This window comes from Anomaloglossus baeobatrachus, chromosome 5 (assembly GCF_048569485.1).
Source record: "Anomaloglossus baeobatrachus isolate aAnoBae1 chromosome 5, aAnoBae1.hap1, whole genome shotgun sequence".
Taxonomy (NCBI): Eukaryota; Metazoa; Chordata; class Amphibia; order Anura; family Aromobatidae; genus Anomaloglossus; species Anomaloglossus baeobatrachus.
In genome coordinates this window covers 597,645,623-597,667,997 of record NC_134357.1, presented here as the reverse complement: position 1 = coordinate 597,667,997, position 22,375 = coordinate 597,645,623, and positions in this window count along the sequence as shown.

Here is a 22,375-nt window from a genome sequence, read left to right as displayed (position 1 = left end):
ATAAAGTGCAGTGTGCTACATAAAGTGCAGCGAGTGGTAAGTGTGCTACATAAAGTGCAGTGTGCTACATAAAGTGCAGTGTGCTACATAAAGTGCAGCGAGTGGTAAGTGTGCTACATAAAGTGCAGTGTGCTACATAAAGTGCAGCGAGTGCCAAGTGTGCTACATAAAGTGCAGTGTGCTACATAAAGTGCAGCGAGTGCCAAGTGTGCTACATAAAGTGCAGTGTGCTACATAAAGTGCAGCGAGTGCCAAGTGTGCTACATAAAGTGCAGTGTGCTACATAAAGTGCAGCGAGTGCCAAGTGTGCTACATAAAGTGCAGTGTGCTACATAAAGTGCAGCGAGTGCCAAGTGTGCTACATAAAGTGCAGTGTGCTACATAAAGTGCAGCGAGTGCCAAGTGTGCTACATAAAGTGCAGTGTGCTACATAAAGTGCAGCGAGTGCCAAGTGTGCTACATAAAGTGCAGCGAGTGCCAAGTATGCTACATAAAGTGCAGTGAGTGCCAAGTGTGCTACATCGAATGGCAAGTGAGCTACATAAAGTGCAGCGAGTGCCAAGTGTGCTACATAAAGTGCAGTGTGCTACATAAAGTGCAGCGAGTGGCAAGTGTGCTACATAAAGTGCAGCGAGTGCCAAGTGTGCTACATAAAGTGCAGTGTGCTACATAAAGTGCAGCGAGTGGTAAGTGTGCTACATAAAGTGCAGTGTGCTACATAAAGTGCAGCGAGTGCCAAGTGTGCTACATAAAGTGCAGTGTACTACATAAAGTGCAGCAAGTGGTAAGTGTGCTACATAAAGTGCAGTGTGCTACATAAAGTGCAGTGTGCTACATAAAGTGCAGCGAGTGGTAAGTGTGCTACATAAAGTGCAGTGTGCTACATAAAGTGCAGTGTGCTACATAAAGTGCAGCGAGTGGTAAGTGTGCTACATAAAGTGCAGTGTGCTACATAAAGTGCAGCGAGTGCCAAGTGTGCTACATAAAGTGCAGTGTGCTACATAAAGTGCAGCGAGTGCCAAGTGTGCTACATAAAGTGCAGTGTGCTACATAAAGTGCAGCGAGTGCCAAGTGTGCTACATAAAGTGCAGTGTGCTACATAAAGTGCAGCGAGTGCCAAGTGTGCTACATAAAGTGCAGTGTGCTACATAAAGTGCAGCGAGTGCCAAGTGTGCTACATAAAGTGCAGTGTGCTACATAAAGTGCAGCGAGTGCCAAGTGTGCTATATAAAGTGCAGTGTGCTACATAAAGTGCAGCGAGTGCCAAGTGTGCTACATAAAGTGCAGTGTGCTACATAAAGTGCAGCGAGTGCCAAGTGTGCTACATAAAGTGCAGCGAGTGCCAAGTATGCTACATAAAGTGCAGTGAGTGCCAAGTGTGCTACATCGAATGGCAAGTGAGCTACATAAAGTGCAGCGAGTGCCAAGTGTGCTACATAAAGTGCAGTGTGCTACATAAAGTGCAGCGAGTGGCAAGTGTGCTACATAAAGTGCAGCGAGTGCCAAGTGTGCTACATAAAGTGCAGTGTGCTACATAAAGTGCAGCGAGTGGTAAGTGTGCTACATAAAGTGCAGTGTGCTACATACAGTGCAGCGAGTGCCAAGTGTGCTATATAAAGTGCAGTGTGCTACATAAAGGGCAGCGAGTGGCAAGTGTGCTACATAAAGTGCAGTGTGCTACATAAAGTGCAGCGAGTGCCAAGTATGCTACATAAAGTGCAGTGAGTGCCAAGTGTGCTACATCGAGTGGCAAGTGTGCTACATAAAGTGCAGTGAGTGCCAAGTGTGCTACATCGAGTGGCAAGTGAGCTACATAAAGTGCAGTGAGTGCCAAGTGTGCTACATAAAGTGCAGTGTGCTACATAAAGTGCAGCGAGTGCCAAGTGTGCTACAGAAAGTGCAGTGTGCTACATAAAGTGCAGCGAGTGCCAAGTGTGCTACATAAAGTGCAGTGTGCTACATTAAGTGCAGCGAGTGCCAAGTGTGCTACATAAAGTGCAGCGAGTGCCAAGTGTGCTACATAAAGTGCAGCGAGTGCCAAGTGTGCTACATAAAGTGCAGTGTGCTATATAAAGTGCAGCGAGTGCCAAGTGTGCTACATAAAGTGCAGCGAGTGCCAAGTGTGCTACATAAAGTGCAGTGTGCTACATAAAGTGCAGTGAGTGCCAAGTGTGCTACATCGAGTAACAAGTGTGCTGCATAAAGTGCAGTGTGCTACATAAAGTGCAGCGAGTGCCAAGTGTGCTACATAAAGTGCAGTGTGCTACATAAAGTGCAGCGAGTGCCAAGTGTGCTACATAAAGTGCAGCGAGTGCCAAGTGTGCTACATAAAGTGCAGTGTGCTACATAAAGTGCAGTGAGTGCCAAGTGTGCTACATCGAGTGACAAGTGTGCTACATAAAGTGCAGTGTACTACATAAAGTGCAGCGAGTGCCAAGTGTGCTACATAAAGTGCAGCGAGTGCCAAGTGTGCTACATAAAGTGCAGTGTGCTACATAAAGTGCAGTGAGTGCCAAGTGTGCTACATCGAGTGACAAGTGTGCTACATAAAGTGCAGTGTGCTACATAAAGTGCAGCGAGTGCCAAGTGTGCTACATAAAGTGCAGTGTGCTACATAAAGTGCAGCGAGTGCCAAGTGTGCTACATAAAGTGCAGTGTGCTACATAAAGTTCAGCGAGTGCCAAGTGTGCTACATAAAGTGCAGCGAGTGCCAAGTGTGCTACATAAAGTGCAGCGAGTGCCAAGTGTGCTACATAAAGTGCAGTGTGCTACATAAAGTGCAGTGAGTGCCAAGTGTGCTACATCGAGTGGCAAGTGTGCTACATAAAGTGCAGCGAGTGCCAAGTGTGCTACATAAAGTGCAGTGTGCTACATAAAGTGCAGCGAGTGGCAAGTGTGCTACATAAAGTGCAGTGTGCTACATAAAGTGCAGCGAGTGCCAAGTGTGCTACATAAAGTGCAGTGTGCTACATAAAGTGCAGCGAGTGCCAAGTGTGCTACATAAAGTGCAGCGAGTGGCAAGTGTGCTACATAAAGTGCAGTGTGCTACATAAACTGCAGCGAGTGCCAAGTGTGCTATATAAAGTGCAGTGTGCTACATAAAGTGCAGCGAGTGGCAAGTGTGCTACATAAAGTGCAGTGTGCTACATAAAGTGCAGCGAGTGCCAAGTGTGCTACATAAAGTGCAGTGTGCTACATAAAGTGCAGCGAGTGCCAAGTGTGCTACATAAAGTGCAGCGAGTGGCAAATGTGCTACATAAAGTGCAGTGTGCTACATAAAGTGCAGCGAGTGCCAAGTGTGCTACATAAAGTGCAGTGTGCTACATAAAGTGCAGCGAGTGCCAAGTGTGCTACATAAAGTGCAGCGAGTGCCAAGTGTGCTACATAAAGTGCAGCGAGTGGCAAATGTGCTACATAAAGTGCAGTGTGCTACATAAAGTGCAGCGAGTGCCAAGTGTGCTACTTAAAGTGCAGTGTGCTACATAAAGTGCAGCGAGTGGCAAGTGTGCTACATAAAGTGCAGCGAGTGGCAAGTGTGCTACATAAAGTGCAGTGTGCTACATAAAGTGCAGCGAGTGCCAAGTGTGCTACATAAAGTGCAGTGTGCTACATAATGTGCAGCGAGTGCCAAGTGTGCTACATAAAGTGCAGCGAGTGCCAAGTGTGCTACATAAAGTGCAGCGAGTGGCAAATGTGCTACATAAAGTGCAGTGTGCTACATAAAGTGCAGCGAGTGCCAAGTGTGCTACATAAAGTGCAGTGTGCTACATAAAGTGCAGCGAGTGCCAAGTGTGCTATATAAAGTGCACTGTGCTACATAAAGTGCAGCGAGTGGCAAGTGTGCTACATAAAGTGCAGTGTGCTACATAAAGTGCAGCGAGTGGCAAGTGTGCTACATAAAGTGCAGTGTGCTACATAAAGTGCAGCGAGTGCCAAGTGTGCTACATAAAGTGCAGTGTGCTACATAAAGTGCAGCGAGTGCCAAGTGTGCTACATAAAGTGCAGCGAGTGGCAAGTGTGCTACATAAAGTGCAGTGTGCTACATAAAGTGCAGCGAGTGGCAAGTGTGCTACATAAAGTGCAGTGTGCTACATAAAGTGCAGCGAGTGGCAAGTGTGCTACATAAAGTGCAGTGTGCTACATAAAGTGCAGTGTGCTACATAAAGTGCAGCGAGTGCCAAGTGTGCTATATAAAGTGCAGTGTGCTACATAAAGTGCAGCGAGTGCCAAGTGTGCTATATAAAGTGCAGTGTGCTACATAAAGTGCAGCGAGTGGTAAGTGTGCTACATAAAGTGCAGTGTGCTACATAAAGTGCAGCGAGTGCCAAGTGTGCTACATAAAGTGCAGTGTACTACATAAAGTGCAGCGAGTGCCAAGTGTGCTATATAAACTGCAGTGTGCTACATAAAGTGCAGCGAGTGGCAAGTGTGCTACATAAAGTGCAGTGTGGTACATAAAGTGCAGCGAGTGCCAAGTGTGCTATATAAAGTGCAGTGAGCTACATAAAGTGCAGTGTGCTACATAAAGTGCAGTGTGCTACATAAAGTGCAGCGAGTGGCAAGTGTGCTACATAAAGTGCAGTGTGCTACATAAAGTGCAGTGTGCTACATAAAGTGCAGCGAGTGCCAAGTGTGCTACATAAAGTGCAGTGTGCTACATAAAGTGCAGCGAGTGCCAAGTGTGCTATATAAAGTGCAGTGTGCTACATAAAGTGCAGCGAGTGCCAAGTGTGCTATATAAAGTGCAGTGTGCTACATAAAGTGCAGCGAGTGGTAAGTGTGCTACATAAAGTGCAGTGTGCTACATAAAGTGCAGCGAGTGCCAAGTGTGCTACATAAAGTGCAGTGTACTACATAAAGTGCAGCGAGTGCCAAGTGTGCTATATAAAGTGCAGTGTGCTACATAAAGTGCAGCGAGTGCCAAGTGTGCTACATAAAGTGCAGTGTGCTACATAAAGTGCAGCGAGTGCCAAGTGTGCTACATAAAGTGCAGTGTACTACATAAAGTGCAGCGAGTGCCAAGTGTGCTACATAAAGTGCAGTGAGCTACATAAAGTGCAGCGAGTGGCAAATGTGCTACATAAAGTGCAGTGTGCTACATAAAGTGCAGTGTGCTACATAAAGTGCAGTGAGTGCCAAGTGTGCTACATAAAGTGCAGTGTGCTACATAAAGTGCAGTGAGTGCCAAGTGTGCTACATAAAGTGCAGCGAGTGGCAAGTGTGCTACATAAAGTGCAGTGTGCTACATAAAGTGCAGCGAGTGCCAAGTGTGCTACATAAAGTGCAGTGTGCTACATAAAGTGCAGCGAGTGCCAAGTGTGCTACATAAAGTGCAGCGAGTGCCAAGTGTGCTACATAAAGTGCAGTGTGCTACATAAAGTGCAGCGAGTGCCACGTGTGCTACATAAAGTGCAGCGAGTGCCAAGTGTGCTACATAAAGTGCAGTGTGCTACATAAAGTGCAGCGAGTGGCAAGTGTGCTACATAAAGTGCAGCGAGTGGCAAGTGTGCTACATAAAGTGCAGTGTGCTACATAAACTGCAGCGAGTGCCAAGTGTGCTATATAAAGTGCAGTGTGCTACATAAAGTGCAGCGAGTGGCAAGTGTGCTACATAAAGTGCAGTGTGCTACATAAAGTGCAGCGAGTGCCAAGTGTGCTACATAAAGTGCAGTGTGCTACATAAAGTGCAGCGAGTGCCAAGTGTGCTACATAAAGTGCAGCGAGTGGCAAGTGTGCTACATAAAGTGCAGCGAGTGGCAAATGTGCTACATAAAGTGCAGTGTGCTACATAAAGTGCAGCGAGTGCCAAGTGTGCTACATAAAGTGCAGTGTTCTACATAAAGTGCAGCGAGTGCCAAGTGTGCTACATAAAGTGCAGCGAGTGCCAAGTGTGCTACATAAAGTGCAGCGAGTGGCAAATGTGCTACATAAAGTGCAGTGTGCTACATAAAGTGCAGCGAGTGCCAAGTGTGCTACTTAAAGTGCAGTGTGCTACATAAAGTGCAGCGAGTGGCAAGTGTGCTACATAAAGTGCAGCGAGTGGCAAGTGTGCTACATAAAGTGCAGTGTGCTACATAAAGTGCAGCGAGTGCCAAGTGTGCTACATAAAGTGCAGTGTGCTACATAATGTGCAGCGAGTGCCAAGTGTGCTACATAAAGTGCAGCGAGTGCCAAGTGTGCTACATAAAGTGCAGCGAGTGGCAAATGTGCTACATAAAGTGCACTGTGCTACATAAAGTGCAGCGAGTGGCAAGTGTGCTACATAAAGTGCAGTGTGCTACATAAAGTGCAGCGAGTGCCAAGTGTGCTACATAAAGTGCAGTGTGCTACATAAAGTGCAGCGAGTGCCAAGTGTGCTACATAAAGTGCAGAGTGCTACATAAAGTGCAGCGAGTGGCAAGTGTGCTACATAAAGTGCAGTGTGCTACATAAAGTGCAGCGAGTGCCAAGTGTGCTACATAAAGTGCAGTGTGCTACATAAAGTGCAGCGAGTGCCAAGTGTGCTACATAAAGTGCAGCGAGTGGCAAGTGTGCTACATAAAGTGCAGTGTGCTACATAAAGTGCAGTGAGTGGCAAGTGTGCTACATAAAGTGCAGTGTGCTACATAAAGTGCAGCGAGTGGCAAGTGTGCTACATAAAGTGCAGTGTGCTACATAAAGTGCAGTGTGCTACATAAAGTGCAGCGAGTGGCAAGTGTGCTACATAAAGTGCAGTGTGCTACGTAAAGTGCAGTGTGCTACATAAAGTGCAGCGAGTGCCAAGTGTGCTACATAAAGTGCAGTGTGCTACATAAAGTGCAGCGAGTGCCAAGTGTGCTATATAAAGTGCAGTGTGCTACATAAAGTGCAGCGAGTGCCAAGTGTGCTATATAAAGTGCAGTGTGCTACATAAAGTGCAGCGAGTGGTAAGTGTGCTACATAAAGTGCAGTGTGCTACATAAAGTGCAGCGAGTGCCAAGTGTGCTACATAAAGTGCAGTGTACTACATAAAGTGCAGCGAGTGCCAAGTGTGCTATATAAACTGCAGTGTGCTACATAAAGTGCAGCGAGTGCCAAGTGTGCTATATAAAGTGCAGTGAGCTACATAAAGTGCAGTGTGCTACATAAAGTGCAGTGTGCTACATAAAGTGCAGCGAGTGGCAAGTGTGCTACATAAAGTGCAGTGTGCTACATAAAGTGCAGTGTGCTACATAAAGTGCAGCGAGTGCCAAGTGTGCTACATAAAGTGCAGTGTGCTACATAAAGTGCAGCGAGTGCCAAGTGTGCTATATAAAGTGCAGTGTGCTACATAAAGTGCAGCGAGTGCCAAGTGTGCTATATAAAGTGCAGTGTGCTACATAAAGTGCAGCGAGTGGTAAGTGTGCTACATAAAGTGCAGTGTGCTACATAAAGTGCAGCGAGTGCCAAGTGTGCTACATAAAGTGCAGTGTACTACATAAAGTGCAGCGAGTGCCAAGTGTGCTATATAAAGTGCAGTGTGCTACATAAAGTGCAGCGAGTGCCAAGTGTGCTACATAAAGTGCAGTGTGCTACATAAAGTGCAGCGAGTGCCAAGTGTGCTACATAAAGTGCAGTGTACTACATAAAGTGCAGCGAGTGCCAAGTGTGCTACATAAAGTGCAGTGAGCTACATAAAGTGCAGCGAGTGGCAAGTGTGCTACATAAAGTGCAGTGTGGTACATAAAGTGCAGCGAGTGGCAAGTGTGCTACATAAAGTGCAGTGTGCTACATAAAGTGCAGTGTGCTACATAAAGTGCAGCGAGTGCCAAGTGTGCTACATAAAGTGCAGCGAGTGCCAAGTGTGCTACATAAAGTGCAGCGAGTGGCAAGTGTGCTACATAAAGTGCAGCGAGTGGTAAGTGTGCTACATAAAGTGCAGTGTGCTGCATAAAGTGCAGCGATTGCCAAGTGTGCTACATAAAGTGCAGTGTGCTACATAAAGTGCAGTGTGCTACATAAAGTGCAGCGAGTGGCAAGTGTGCTACATAAAGTGCAGCGAGTGGCAAATGTGCTACATAAAGTGCAGTGTGCTACATAAAGTGCAGCGAGTGCCAAGTGTGCTACATAAAGTGCAGTGTGCTACATAAAGTGCAGTGTGCTACATAAAGTGCAGCGAGTGCCAAGTGTGCTACATAAAGTGCAGCGAGTGCCAAGTGTGCTACATAAAGTGCAGCGAGTGGCAAATGTGCTACATAAAGTGCAGTGTGCTACATAAAGTGCAGTGAGTGCCAAGTGTGCTACATAAAGTGCAGTGTGCTACATAAAGTGCAGCGAGTGCCAAGTGTGCTACATAAAGTGCAGCGAGTGGCAAGTGTGCTACATAAAGTGCAGTGTGCTACATAAAGTGCAGCGAGTGCCAAGTGTGCTACATAAAGTGCAGTGTGCTACATAAAGTGCAGCGAGTGCCAAGTGTGCTACATAAAGTGCAGCGAGTGCCAAGTGTGCTACATAAAGTGCAGCGAGTGGCAAATGTGCTACATAAAGTGCAGTGTGCTACATAAAGTGCAGCGAGTGCCAAGTGTGCTACATAAAGTGCAGTGTGCTACATAAAGTGCAGCGAGTGCCAAGTGTGCTATATAAAGTGCAGTGTGCTACATAAAGTGCAGCGAGTGGCAAGTGTGCTACATAAAGTGCAGTGTGCTACATAAAGTGCAGCGAGTGGCAAGTGTGCTACATAAAGTGCAGTGTGCTACATAAAGTGCAGCGAGTGCCAAGTGTGCTACATTAAGTGCAGTGTGCTACGTAAAGTGCAGCGAGTGCCAAGTGTGCTACATAAAGTGTAGCGAGTGGCAAGTGTGCTACATAAAGTGCAGTGTGCTACATAAAGTGCAGCGAGTGGCAAGTGTGCTACATAAAGTGCAGTGTGCTACATAAAGTGCAGCGAGTGGCAAGTGTGCTACATAAAGTGCAGTGTGCTACATAAAGTGCAGCGAGTGCCAAGTGTGCTACATAAAGTGCAGTGTGCTACATAAAGTGCAGCGAGTGCCAAGTGTGCTATATAAAGTGCAGTGTGCTACATAAAGTGCAGCGAGTGCCAAGTGTGCTATATAAAGTGCAGTGTGCTACATAAAGTGCAGCGAGTGGTAAGTGTGCTACATAAAGTGCAGTGTGCTACATAAAGTGCAGCGAGTGCCAAGTGTGCTACATAATGTGCAGTGTGCTACATAAAGTGCAGCGAGTGCCAAGTGTGCTATATAAAGTGCAGTGTGCTACATAAAGTGCAGCGAGTGGCAAGTGTGCTACATAAAGTGCAGTGTGCTGCATAAAGTGCAGCGAGTGCCAAGTGTGCTATATAAAGTGCAGTGTGCTACATAAAGTGCAGCGAGTGCCAATTGTGCTACATAAAGTGCAGTGTGCTACATAAAGTGCAGCGAGTGCCAAGTGTGCTACATAAAGTGCAGTGTGCTACATAAAGTGCAGCGAGTGGCAAGTGTGCTACATAAAGTGCAGTGTGCTACATAAAGTGCAGCGAGTGGCAAGTGTGCTACATAAAGTGCAGTGTGCTACATAAAGTGCAGCGAGTGGCAAGTGTGCTACATAAAGTGCAGCGAGTGCCAAGTGTGCTACATAAAGTGCAGCGAGTGCCAAATGTGCTACATAAATTGCAGTGTGCTACATAAAGTGCAGCGAGTGGCAAATGTGCTACATAAAGTGCAGTGTGCTTCATAAAGTGCAGCGAGTGCCAAGTGTGCTACATAAAGTGCAGCGAGTGCCAAATGTGCTACATAAATTGCAGTGTGCTACATAAAGTGCAGCGAGTGGCAAATGTGCTACATAAAGTGCAGTGTGCTACATAAAGTGCAGCGAGTGCCAAGTGTGCTACATAAAGTGCAGTGTGCTACATAAAGTGCAGCGAGTGGCAAGTGTGCTACATAAAGTGCAGTGTGCTACATAAAGTGCAGCGAGTGGCAAGTGTGCTACATAAAGTGCAGTGTGCTACATAAAGTGCAGCGAGTGCCAAGTGTGCTACATAAAGTGCAGTGTGCTACATAAAGTGCAGCGAGTGCCAAGTGTGCTATATAAAGTGCAGTGTGCTACTGTTAGGGATGTGATTATCATTATTATGAGTATATAGGAGTTACATGGAGATATCCATAAAGAACAAGATTTAAGATGTTGTTTGAACTGTACCCCACATATCTCTTGGCATAAGACTCAGACAGACAGTCTGGGCTATTCTTGTGACAAGTGAATAATGCTGACATTGCTTAATATAAATGAGGAACCAAGCACATTACAGTAAATTGTATATCACAGAATAAGCTGTATCTAGTTTATCCAATAGGAGACGTGTTACGTATTCTTGGCACCTAGCCAATAAGGTTATATATATTTGTAACACTTCCGGAAATAAATCAGTCTTACTTTCTATTCATATCTGAGCACGTCTCTCTGGTGTGAGTGAAAGAGAGGGTAATGCATGCTACCACGAGTGACTCATAATTTGGACTGCAGACAGTTTAAGAGGGATGCATGATTAGATTGCATCAACCTAAATTACGGCCTTATCACTACATAAAGTGCAGCGAGTGGCAAGTGTGCTACATAAAGTGCAGTGTGCTACATAAAGTGCAGTGTGCTACATAAAGTGCAGTGTGCTACATAAAGTGCAGCGAGTGCCAAGTGTGCTACATAAAGTGCAGTGTGCTACATAAAGTGCAGCGAGTGCCAAGTGTGCTACATAAAGTGCAGTGTGCTACATAAAGTGCAGCGAGTGCCAAGTGTGCTACATAAAGTGCAGTTTGCTACATAAAGTGCAGCAAGTGGCAAGTGTGCTACATAAAGTGCAGTGTGCTACATAAAGTGCAGCGAGTGCCAAGTGTGCTACATAAAGTGCAGTGTGCTACATAAAGTGCAGCGAGTGGCAAGTGTGCTACATAAAGTGCAGTGTGCTACATAAAGTGCAGTGTGCTACATAAAGTGCAGCGAGTGCCAAGTGTGCTACATAATGTGCAGTGTGCTACATAAAGTGCAGCGAGTGGCAAGTGTGCTATATAAAGTGCAGTGTGCTACATAAAGTGCAGCAAGTGGCAAGTGTGCTACATAACGTACAGTGTGCTACATAAAGTACAGTGTGCTACATAAAGTTCAGCATGCTACATAGAGTGTAGCGAGTGGCAAGTGCGATACATAAAGTGCAGTGTGCTACATAAAGTGCAGATAGTGCCACGTGCGCTACTTAAAGTGCAGTGTGCTACATAGCGGGCAGCGATTGCCAAGTGCGCTATATAGAGTGCAGCGAGTGCCAAGTGCCGGTTTTATGTGCTTCTCTATGGATCCTTGTTACCCCATATTTGAATGGATGCTGAATAAAGAGTCACTGTGTTCCATCATCGGATGGCCTCTGCTGGACGCCCTTTTTCTCCATCCTTCTCGTTTACCGCTGCACTCACCAGCAGGACCCAGCGCCCTCCGATCGTCTCTCAGCGCACTGTCATTTTAGCAGACACTGGGTCCGGCTTTGCTTTTTTTCCTTTCTGCAATCTTCTTAATGGTTGATGCTTTTGCTCAATAAGTGGATACAAGAATCACAAATGTAACATCATCACAGTGGGAACAGAGACCGTGGTGGAGGGAGGACTGGGAACGTCTCTGGAGAGGATATTTCTATAGATCTTTTATTTCACATGTAGGAATATTGTTTGACCACTAGATGGTGCACTACCATAACGCCAAAGGCCTCTTCACACGTCTGCTTAAAATCTGCACATGTGGCACGTTCCAGAAAAAAAACTCATGACCCTGAAATGAATTGTGTTTTACGTCTTAAAAATGAGCAAAGTTAAAAAAAAAAATAATTAAAATTAAAAAAAAGGCGTCCAGCCCCCCCATTTTTGATAACCAGCACAAGTAAAGCAGACAGCTGGGGGCTGATATTATCAAACTGAGAAGGTACATGGTTATTGGTCCCTTCCCAGCCTAAAAAATAGCAGCCCGCAGCCGCCCCAGAAGTATTGCATCCATTAGATGATCCAATTCTGGCGCTTTACGCTGCTTTACCTGATTACCCTGGTGTGGTGGAAATCGGAGTAATACTTTTGTGGTTGATGTCAGCTGTGAATTTTCAGCTGGCCTCAGGCCCAGGGGTTAGTAATGGAGAGGCGTTAATAGTGGATGGATTGGGGTAGCTGAGTCTGATAAATAGGAATAGCTGAGGCTGACATTTGATGACTAGGTGTCACGAATGTGTCACGGTTGACTGACAACCCTGTGGTGTCCGGCTGCAGAAGGTTGCTACGTTTGGCTGCACAAACTGCTTCTTGATTTTCCAGTTTTTCTTCCTTTGTGTGAGTGGAGTTAGCTAACTCGACTAGGGATTTCCTAGGCTGATATTTGATGATTAGGTGTAGCTGAGTCTGATAATTGATGATTAGGTGTAGCTGAGTCTGATAATTGATGATTAGGGGTAGCTGAGTCTGATAATTGATGATTAGTGGTAGCTGAGTCTGATAATTGATGATTAGGGGTAGCTGAGTCTGATAATTGATGATTAGGTGTAGCTGAGTCTGATAATTGATGATTAGGTGTAGCTGAGTCTGATAATTGATGATTAGTGGTAGCTGAGTCTGATAATTGATGATTAGGTATAGCTGAGTCTGATAATTGATGATTAGTGGTAGCTGAGTCTGATAATTGATGATTAGGTGTAGCTGTGTCTGATAATTGATGATTAGGGGAAGCTGAGTCTGATAATTGATGATTAGGTGTAGCTGAGTCTGATAATTGATGATTAGGGGTAGCTGAGTCTGATAATTGATGATTAGGTGTAGCTGAGTCTGATAATTGATGATTAGGTGTAGCTGAGTCTGATAATTGATGATTAGGGGTAGCTGAGTCTGATAATTGATGATTAGGTGTAGCTGTGTCTGATAATTGATGATTAGGGGAAGCTGAGTCTGATAATTGATGATTAGGTGTAGCTGAGTCTGATAATTGATGATTAGGTGTAGCTGAGTCTGATAATTGATGATTAGGTGTAGCTGAGTCTGATAATTGATGATTAGGGGTAGCTGAGTCTGATAATTGATGATTAGTGGTAGCTGAGTCTGATAATTGATGATTAGGTATAGCTGAGTCTGATAATTGATGATTAGGGGAAGCTGAGACTGCTAATTGATGATTAGGGGAAGCTGAGTCTGATAATTGATGATTAGGGGAAGCTGAGTCTGACAATTGATGATTAGGTGTAGCTGAGTCTGATAATTGATGATTAGGGGTAGCTGAGTCTGATAATTGATGATTAGTGGTAGCTGAGTCTGATAATTGATGATTAGGTATAGCTGAGTCTGATAATTGATGATTAGTGGTAGCTGAGTCTGATAATTGATGATTAAATGTAGCTGTGTCTGAGGCTATGTGCGCACGTTGCGTACTAGCCTGCAGAAATTTCTGCAGCGATCTGAAGAGCACATATGCGCTTTAGATCGCTGCAGAAATGTCCGTAGTGAGCGCCGATTCCATGCGCTCTGCCTGCAGCTCCTGCCATAGACAGAGCAGGAGCTGCCGGCAAAGCGCAGGAAAGAAGTGACATGTCACTTCTTTTTGCGCAGCGCTTCGGCAGTAGCCGAAGTGCTGCGCTCTGAGACGCCACGTGCGCACGGCCCCTGCACAATCTCCATAGACTGTGCAGGGGACGCAGGACGCATGCAGTTACGCTGCGCTGCAAAGCGCAGCGTAACTGCATGAATTTACGCAACGTGCGCACATAGCCTGATAATTGATGATTAGGGGAAGCTGAGTCTGATAATTGATGATTAGGTGTAGCTGAGTCTGATAATTGATGATTAGGTGTAGCTGAGTCTGATAATTGATGATTAGGGGTAGCTGAGTCTGATAATTGATGATTAGGTGTAGCTGTGTCTGATAATTGATGATTGTCACAAACCACCGGGGGGGTCACTCAGAAATCCCCCGCGCTGGCTACCAGTACGTCACAATCGGGGGGTAACAAGTGGGGGTCACCCCTCCTTTATACCTCCCGACCGACAGACAGAGCACGTGACGCGCTCTCTAGCGCCCCTCTTATAGTCAGGCCAATTATGGAATTGCCCGACAATAAGCAAGGAGGCCGCTATACTACTTATGCCGATTATTGAAGGGTCCCCAGTGAGAGTAGGGTGTATATTCCCCCGACCTCCGCGGGCGGAATATATAAAACCTCCCCGAATCTCACTGGCCTCCCCACAATAATCCTTGGCACAACTCGCTGCCACCAACCGCTTCACGGTAACTATTAGCCGAACACACAGACGTGGGATTCAAGATCGAGATAACAGAACAGCCCAAGATTAATTATATAATTTAATCAGCCTAAAGCACACTAGAAACTACAATATATACAATAGGGAATCTACAGAATATACATATGTCAGAGTACAGTTACAGATAAAGCATGGTTTACAAACAGGTATGCAATTCAATCAGTTACCTTGTGCGTCTGGCCACAGGGGGGCGCTGTAGACCAGGTTTCTAGGAACTCCCACAGATGTTTCCTACACGTGACCCCCAGCGCAAGAACCCTGGAAAATGGCCGAAGTAGGGTTATCAACCTGGGCAAATCCAGGTCCCCTCCTACCTTAGTGACCTCAGAGGGAGCACTGCTCCACCCCTGGCTGGAGTTATGGACAAAATCCACAACATGGAATATGGCCATAACTTGGCCTGGGAGCGTCGTAGGCGGACGCCAATGCTCTCATTGTGACAGTTATGAATTTAGCTACAGAATGAGAGGACTCGTGACTTGTCTACTAGTTCCCCATTGGCTGATATCACGCCTGGGGTATTTCCCAAGCTCCCGCTCCCATAAAAAGGGTGTGCCAGCATCGTCCGCATGCGGAGACACCATTTTTATGGTTGCCATATTTATCGGAAATATGGCTTGCGAGATATGAACCATTTTTTACTGGAGTCGTTCTGTCTGGATACTTCCAAGCTTGCTAATTAGATAGCAGCCCCTACCACAGGGTCACGGCAGGGAGTCATCCTGTGTCCATTGTTCCCACATCATCTCATCTCCATATCACAGGAGATGGCCATGGAGGTGTAACACCTTCACAGATGCTGGACATTGAGAACAAGAAGGGAGGGGGGCACTGCCAGGGAGTGATGAGCGATTATGACTGGAAGTCATAATTCATCTTCATATCCCGGGATTTGCCTCACACCTCCCCCCTTTTGAGGGCGCTAGGGGGCAGCACACTCCGGTGTTCCCCCGTGCGCCCGTCCGCGACCTCTCCTTGTCGGGACAGCCCGTCTGCGTTACCGTGGTCACGGCCCCTTTTGTGGCGAATGGTGAAGTTGTATTGCTGGAGCGCAAGGCTCCATCGCAACAATCGCCCATTCGTCCCAGAGACGGTGTGCAACCAGCTGAGGGGATTGTGGTCCGTCTCCACGATGAAGTGGCGCCCGTAGAGATAGGGTTGCAGACGCTGCAGGGCCCACACTATGGCCAGGCACTCCTTCTCCATCGTGGAATAGGCCACTTCCCTTGGTAACAGCTTCCTGCTCAGGTACAAGACTGGGTGCTCTTGGCTCGCAGAGTCCACCTGGCTGAGCACCGCACCGAGGCCGAAGTCACTGGCGTCGGTCTGTACTACAAACGGCCGCGTGAAGTCGGCTGCCTGTAGCACGGGCGGGCTGGACAGGGCGTCCTTTAGGGCCTGGAAGGCTGTCTCGCAGTCCATTGTCCAATCGACTGCAGAGGGCAGCTTCTTCTTGGTGAGGTCCGTCAAGGGCTTTGCCAGGCTACTATAGCATGGAACAAACCTCCTATAGTACCCAGCGGTCCCCAAGAAGGACATCACCTGCTTCTTGGTCCTGGGGGTGGGCCAGGATGCGATGGCCTCCACTTTCTCAGGCTCGGGCTTCAGTGTTCTCCCACCTACCCGGTGACCGAGGTACTGGACCTCGCTCATGGCCAGCTGACACTTTCCCGGCTTGATGGTCAAACCTGCCCGGTGGATCCGCCTGAGCACCTGTGCTAGATGCTCTAGGTGGTCCTCCCAGGTGGGACTGAAGACGGCAATGTCATCCAGGTACGCGGCCGCGTACCCTTCAAGTCCCTTGAGCAGGGTGTTGACCATCCGCTGGAAAGTGGCAGGGGCATTCCTCATCCCGAATGGCATCACCGTGGACTCGTACAGTCCAAATGGGGTAATAAAGGCAGAGCGTTCCCTGGCCTTGCGAGTCAGGGGGATCTGCCAATATCCCCGGCTCAGATCCATGATGGTCAGGTACTGAGCCCCGGCCAACTGATCGAGCAGGTCATCGATGCGTGGCATTGGGTACGCATCGGCGACCGTGACAGCATTGAGCCCCCTGTAGTCCACGCAGAACCGAGTGGTTCGGTCCTTCTTAGGGACGAGGACTACAGGCGAGGCCCAAGCGCTGTTGGATGCCTGGATCACCCCCAGCTTCAGCATCTCGTCAATCTCCTGGCGCATGTGTTGCTGCACCTCCAGGGAGACCCGATATGCTGAACGCCGGATCGGGGGATGATCCCCAGTGTCCACGTGATGGACAGCCAAGTTAGTCCTTCCGGGCTGGTTGGTAAACAACCCCCGGAAGGGGTGTAGGGTGGCCCACAGCTGGGACCGTTGGTCCTCCAAGAGCTGGTGGCCAACCTCCACATCCTCAATGGATCCGCCTGCCCTAACCTGGGCTAGCATATCCAAGAGGGTTTCCGCTTCTCCCTCCTCGGGCAGGTTGCACACGGGGAGCGCACATGCCTCCCGCTCATGATGGGCGTTCATCATGTTCACATGGAAGGGCTTCCGCCTTCCACGGGCAGGGTCCAGGGTGACCAGGTACGTTACAGGGTTGAGCTGCTGGTACACGAGGTATGGGCCTTCCCAGGCTGCCTGAAGCTTGTCCTGTGGTACGGGGACCAGTACCCACACCTTTTGACCCACTTGGTAGGTCCTCTCACAAGCGTTCTGGTCGTACCAACGCTTCTGATCGGCCTGGGCTTGAGCCATATTGTCGTGTACCAGTTGCGTCAAGGCCTGCATTTTGTCCCGGAAGCGCATGACATACTCGATAACCGACACTCCAGGGGTGGCCAAATCCCCTTCCCAAGCCTCTTTCACCAGAGCCAGGGGGCCCCGCACACGTCGCCCGTACAGGAGCTCAAACGGTGAGAATCCTGTTGAGGCCTGTGGAACCTCCCGGTAAGCAAATAACAGGTGTGGGAGATACCGCTCCCAGTCACGCCCATGGGAGTCGACCAACATCTTAAGCATCTGCTTTAAGGTGCCATTAAACCGCTCGCACAGGCCATTAGTCTGTGGATGGTACGGGCTGGCCACCAGATGTCGCACCTGGACTTGCTTACAGAGGGCCTCCATCAGCTGGGACATGAATTGGGTCCCCCGGTCAGTGAGCATTTCCTGGGGAAAACCCACTCGGGAGAAAATCTCCAGCAATGCGGTGGCCACCTTGTCAGCCCGAATGGACGACAAGGCCACTGCTTCTGGGTACCGGGTGGCATAGTCCACTACCGTCAGTATGAAGCGTTTCCCGGAGCTGCTGGGGATGGCCAGCGGGCCGACCAGATCCACAGCCACCCTCCTGAAAGGCTCATCGATGATTGGCAGAGATACTAGTGGGGCTTTGGGGTGTGGCCCCGCCTTCCCCACTCTCTGACAGGTTTCACACGAACGGCAGTAGGCAGCCACATCGGCCCCCATTTTTGGCCAGTAGAAATGCTGGTTTAACCTGGCCTTGGTCTTAGCGATCCCTAGGTGTCCGGCCATCGGAATCTCATGTGCGATCCGCAACAACTCCGTCCGGAACGGATAGGGTACCACCAACTGTCGGTCCCTGGGCCACGCCTCCGGTGAACCCTGCTGGACCGTGGCCCGGTACAGCCGTCCTTGGTCCCAGACCACTCGCTCCGGGTCCGAGTCCGAGGGAGGCTGTGCCGCCTGCTCCTTAAGAGCTTTCAGGCTGTCGTCAGCTTCTAACGCTGCCTGAAACCCCTGACTAGATGTGGCCAGAATCGACGAGACTGTCACATCTTCGGTCAGTACCCCGGGACCTGTGTCCTGGCCTCCACCTGACTCGGCTGCCACTGGGTCAGGAGGGGAAGAGCTATCGGACCTCTGGGAGGCCCCTTGGCTTCCAGCACTCCCACTGCGGGTGACAGCGGCCACAGCCGCTGCGACCGTGGGTCGTGCCTGCTCCTCCTCCGTTCCTGACCAAGTCGCCGGTTCAGGCAGACCTACCTGGCTTCCTGACACCCCGGTTGTGGGGGAACCATGCACCGAGATCTTACCTGGGAGCACTTCCGCTCCTGGACCGGCCCCAATCTCACCTGCCTGTTCCCCTCCTGCAGCAACAGAACCCCGCTGTGAAATCTCTGGGGACCCCACATTTGCTGTGGTAGCCCCCACCCCACACACTGGTCCTCCCCCTGCAGCACCCTGCTCTCTGCTTATCCCTGCAGAGGGCAACAGATCCCAGCTCACAGGCTGATTACTTGTAGAGGCATTGTCACACCTTTCTCTGACCCCCTCCCCTGTCACAGCTGCAGCTGAGTGTGTGTCTATGGTGTCTAGGCAAGCAGAAATATCAGAGTTCACTCCCTCCTCCCTTACATCATTCATAGATAACACATTAACATTGTCCGGAGGCATGTCAGTACTGGCTGAAGGTTCAGCCCTTGGTTGGGGCCCAAACTGGGAGGTTATCTGCCCCAAATCTGTCCCAAGTAGCACGTTTGCGGGGATCCGATCAGTTACCCCCACCTCCCTCACCCCTCGCCCTGCGCCCCAGTCCACATAAATGTCAGCAACAGGCAGCGCCGGGTCAATGCCTCCAATCCCGGAGACAGCGAGGGTTTTTCCAGGGATCAAGTCTTGGGGGGACATCATCTCAGGCCGCACCAGAGTCACCTCCGAGGCGCTGTCTCGCAGTCCCATGGTCACAGACCGGCCGACGGTGACAGGTTGGAAGCTGTCCAGGGACCTACCACCACCCCCACCCACACAATACACCTTGGGCGGCCCTTGGGACGGGGACGGAGCCGGGGCCTTGGGACGCTGAGGGCACATGGCCTTGAAGTGTCCAGGTAGGTTGCACTGGTGGCACCGTCTTGGTTCTGCCACGGGCCTGGAGAGGGGAGTTGAGGGGGACACCCCCTGCAGTCTAGGGGCAGGTGGGGCAGTCGCAGAGTTCATCTTACCCCCTCTCCAGGTGCTGCTGGTGGCTGCTCTCCTGGCCTCAGGAGCCCGATTGTTGGTGTAGTCATCGGCCAGGGCAGCTGTAGCCGTGGACCCCTTTGGCTTCTGGTCTCGGATGAACTGGCGGAGATCCTCAGGGCAGTTCCACAAGAGTTGCTCCGTGATGAACAAGTCCAGGATCTCCGGTCCGGTGGAAAGCTGCAGGCCTTGGGTCCAGTGGTCGGCAGCTCGGGCAAGTGCCCGCCGGTGGTCAGCCCAGGAGTCCTTTGGTCCCTTCTGTAGGCTCCGGAACTTCTTGCGGTAGGACTCTGGAGTGAGGTTGTACTGTTGGATCAGGGCCCGCTTGATGGTGTCGTAGCCCTGATCTGCCTCAGCAGGCAAGTCCCCAAGGATATCCAGGGCCTTACCCCTTAAACGGGGGGTCAGGTATTTGGCCCACTGGTCCTTGTCCAGATGGTGCTGCAGGCAAGTCCGTTCAAAAGCAGTCAAGAAAGAGTCCAAGTCTCCATCCTTCTCCAGCACTGGGAAGTCCTCAACACGGACCTTTGGAAGTTTGGTGTCTTGAAGGTCACGTGTGGCTGATGAGGGCCGGAGCTGAGCTAGCTGCAGCTGGTAGTCACGCTCTGCCTGGCGCTCTTCACGTGCTGCTTGCCGCTCCGCAGCCTCACGCACTGCTTGCCGCTCACGCTCGGCCATGAGTATCTCGTAGGTATCCCGGTCTCCAGCCTGGAGAAGGGCCATAGCCATTTGAAGAAGGCTATCCGAGCCTCCCAGGCTCGGTGGAATGGCACGTGGTGATCTGCGGCCCGCTGCGGAGCCTGGTGATTCACTGTCCATTGCAGAGCGGAGGGCTGGCATCTGGCTCGTTGAGGACCCTTGGGTGAGCTGCTCCTCATCTTGTCCAGCAGTGCCAGGTTGTGCAATGTCCTCTGCAGAGCTGTTTTCTGGCGTCGAGCTCCTGGAGGGCTCGTGGACAACCTCCTCATCGTCTCTGGCCTGAGCATCGGCCATTCCTTTGGCTTTGCTCCTGGTGCTCTCAGCCATTGTTGCAGACTTTGGTCACTGACACAGAACTGACACCTGATGCCTAAACACACCTTACAGTATCTGCACTCTGACACTCTAGTGTTGGTCTGGTCTGAAGACCCCAGCAGCCACAGCTGCTGCAGGCAGTCTTTAGTGTCTGGGAGTATGGGTCTCACACTCACACACACTATTATCTCGATCCCACCGCTATGCCACCAATATGTCACGAACCACCGGGGGGGGGTCACTCAGAAATCCCCCGCGCTGGCTACCAGTACGTCACAATCGGGGGGTAACAAGTGGGGGTCACCCCTCCTTTATACCTCCCGACCGACAGACAGAGCACGTGACGCGCTCTCTAGCGCCCCTCTTATAGTCAGGCCAATTATGGAATTGCCCGACAATAAGCAAGGAGGCCGCTATACTACTTATGCCGATTATTGAAGGGTCCCCAGTGAGAGAAGGGTGTATATTCCCCCGACCTCCGCGGGCGGAATATATAAAACCTCCCCGAATCTCACTGGCCTCCCCACAATAATCCTTGGCACAACTCGCTGCCACCAACCGCTTCACGGTAACTATTAGCCGAACACACAGACGTGGGATTCAAGATCGAGATAACAGAACAGCCCAAGATTAATTATATAATTTAATCAGCCTAAAGCACACTAGAAACTACAATATATACAATAGGGAATCTACAGAATATACATATGTCAGAGTACAGTTACAGATAAAGCATGGTTTACAAACAGGTATGCAATTCAATCAGTTACCTTGTGCGTCTGGCCACAGGGGGGCGCTGTAGACCAGGTTTCTAGGAACTCCCACAGATGTTTCCTACACGTGACCCCCAGCGAAAGAACCCTGGAAAATGGCCGAAGTAGGGTTATCAACCTGGGCAAATCCAGGTCCCCTCCTACCTTAGTGACCTCAGAGGGAGCACTGCTCCACCCCTGGCTGGAGTTATGGACAAAATCCACAACATGGAATATGGCCATAACTTGGCCTGGGAGCGTCGTAGGCGGACGCCAATGCTCTCATTGTGACAGTTATGAATTTAGCTACAGAATGAGAGGACTCATGACTTGTCTACTAGTTCCCCATTGGCTGATATCACGCCTGGGGTATTTCCCCAGGTCCTGCTCCCATAAAAAGGGTGTGCCAGCATCGTCCGCATGCGGAGACACCATTTTTATGGTTGCCATATTTATCGGAAATATGGCTTGCGAGATATGAACCATTTTTTACTGGAGTCGTTCTGTCTGGATACTTCCAAGCTTGCTAATTAGATAGCAGCTCCTACCACAGGGTCACGGCAGGGAGTCCTCCTGTGTCCATGGTTCCCACATCATCTCATCTCCATATCACAGGAGATGGCCATGGAGGTGTAACACCTTCACAGATGCTGGACATTGAGAACAAGAAGGGAGGGGGGCACTGCCAGGGAGTGATGAGCGATTATGACTGGAAGTCATAATTCATCTTCATATCCCGGGATTTGCCTCACAATGATTAGGGGAAGCTGAGTCTGATAATTGATGATTAGGTGTAGCTGAGTCTGATAATTGATGATTAGGTGTAGCTGAGTCTGATAATTGATGATTAGGTGTAGCTGAGTCTGATAATTGATGATTAGGTGTAGCTGAGTCTGATAATTGATGATTAGGGGTAGCTGAGTCTGATAATTGATGATTAGGTGTAGCTGAGTCTGATAATTGATGATTAGGGGTAGCTGAGTCTGATAATTGATGATTAGGTGTAGCTGAGTCTGATAATTGATGATTAGGTATAGCTGAGTCTGATAATTGATGATTAGGTGTAGCTGTGTCTGATAATTGATGATTAGGGGAAGCTGAGTCTGATAATTGATGATTAGGTGTAGCTGAGTCTGATAATTGATGATTAGGGGAAGCTGAGTCTGATAATTGATGATTAGGGAAGCTGAGTCTGATAATTGATGATTAGGTGTAGCTGAGTCTGATAATTGATGATTAGGTGTAGCTGAGTCTGCTAATTGATGATTAGGTGTAGCTGAGTCTGATAATTGATGATTAGGGGTAGCTGAGTCTGATAATTGATGATTAGGTGTAGCTGAGTCTGATAATTGATGATTAGGTGTAGCTGAGTCTGAAAATTGATGATTAGGTGTAGCTGAGTCTGATAAT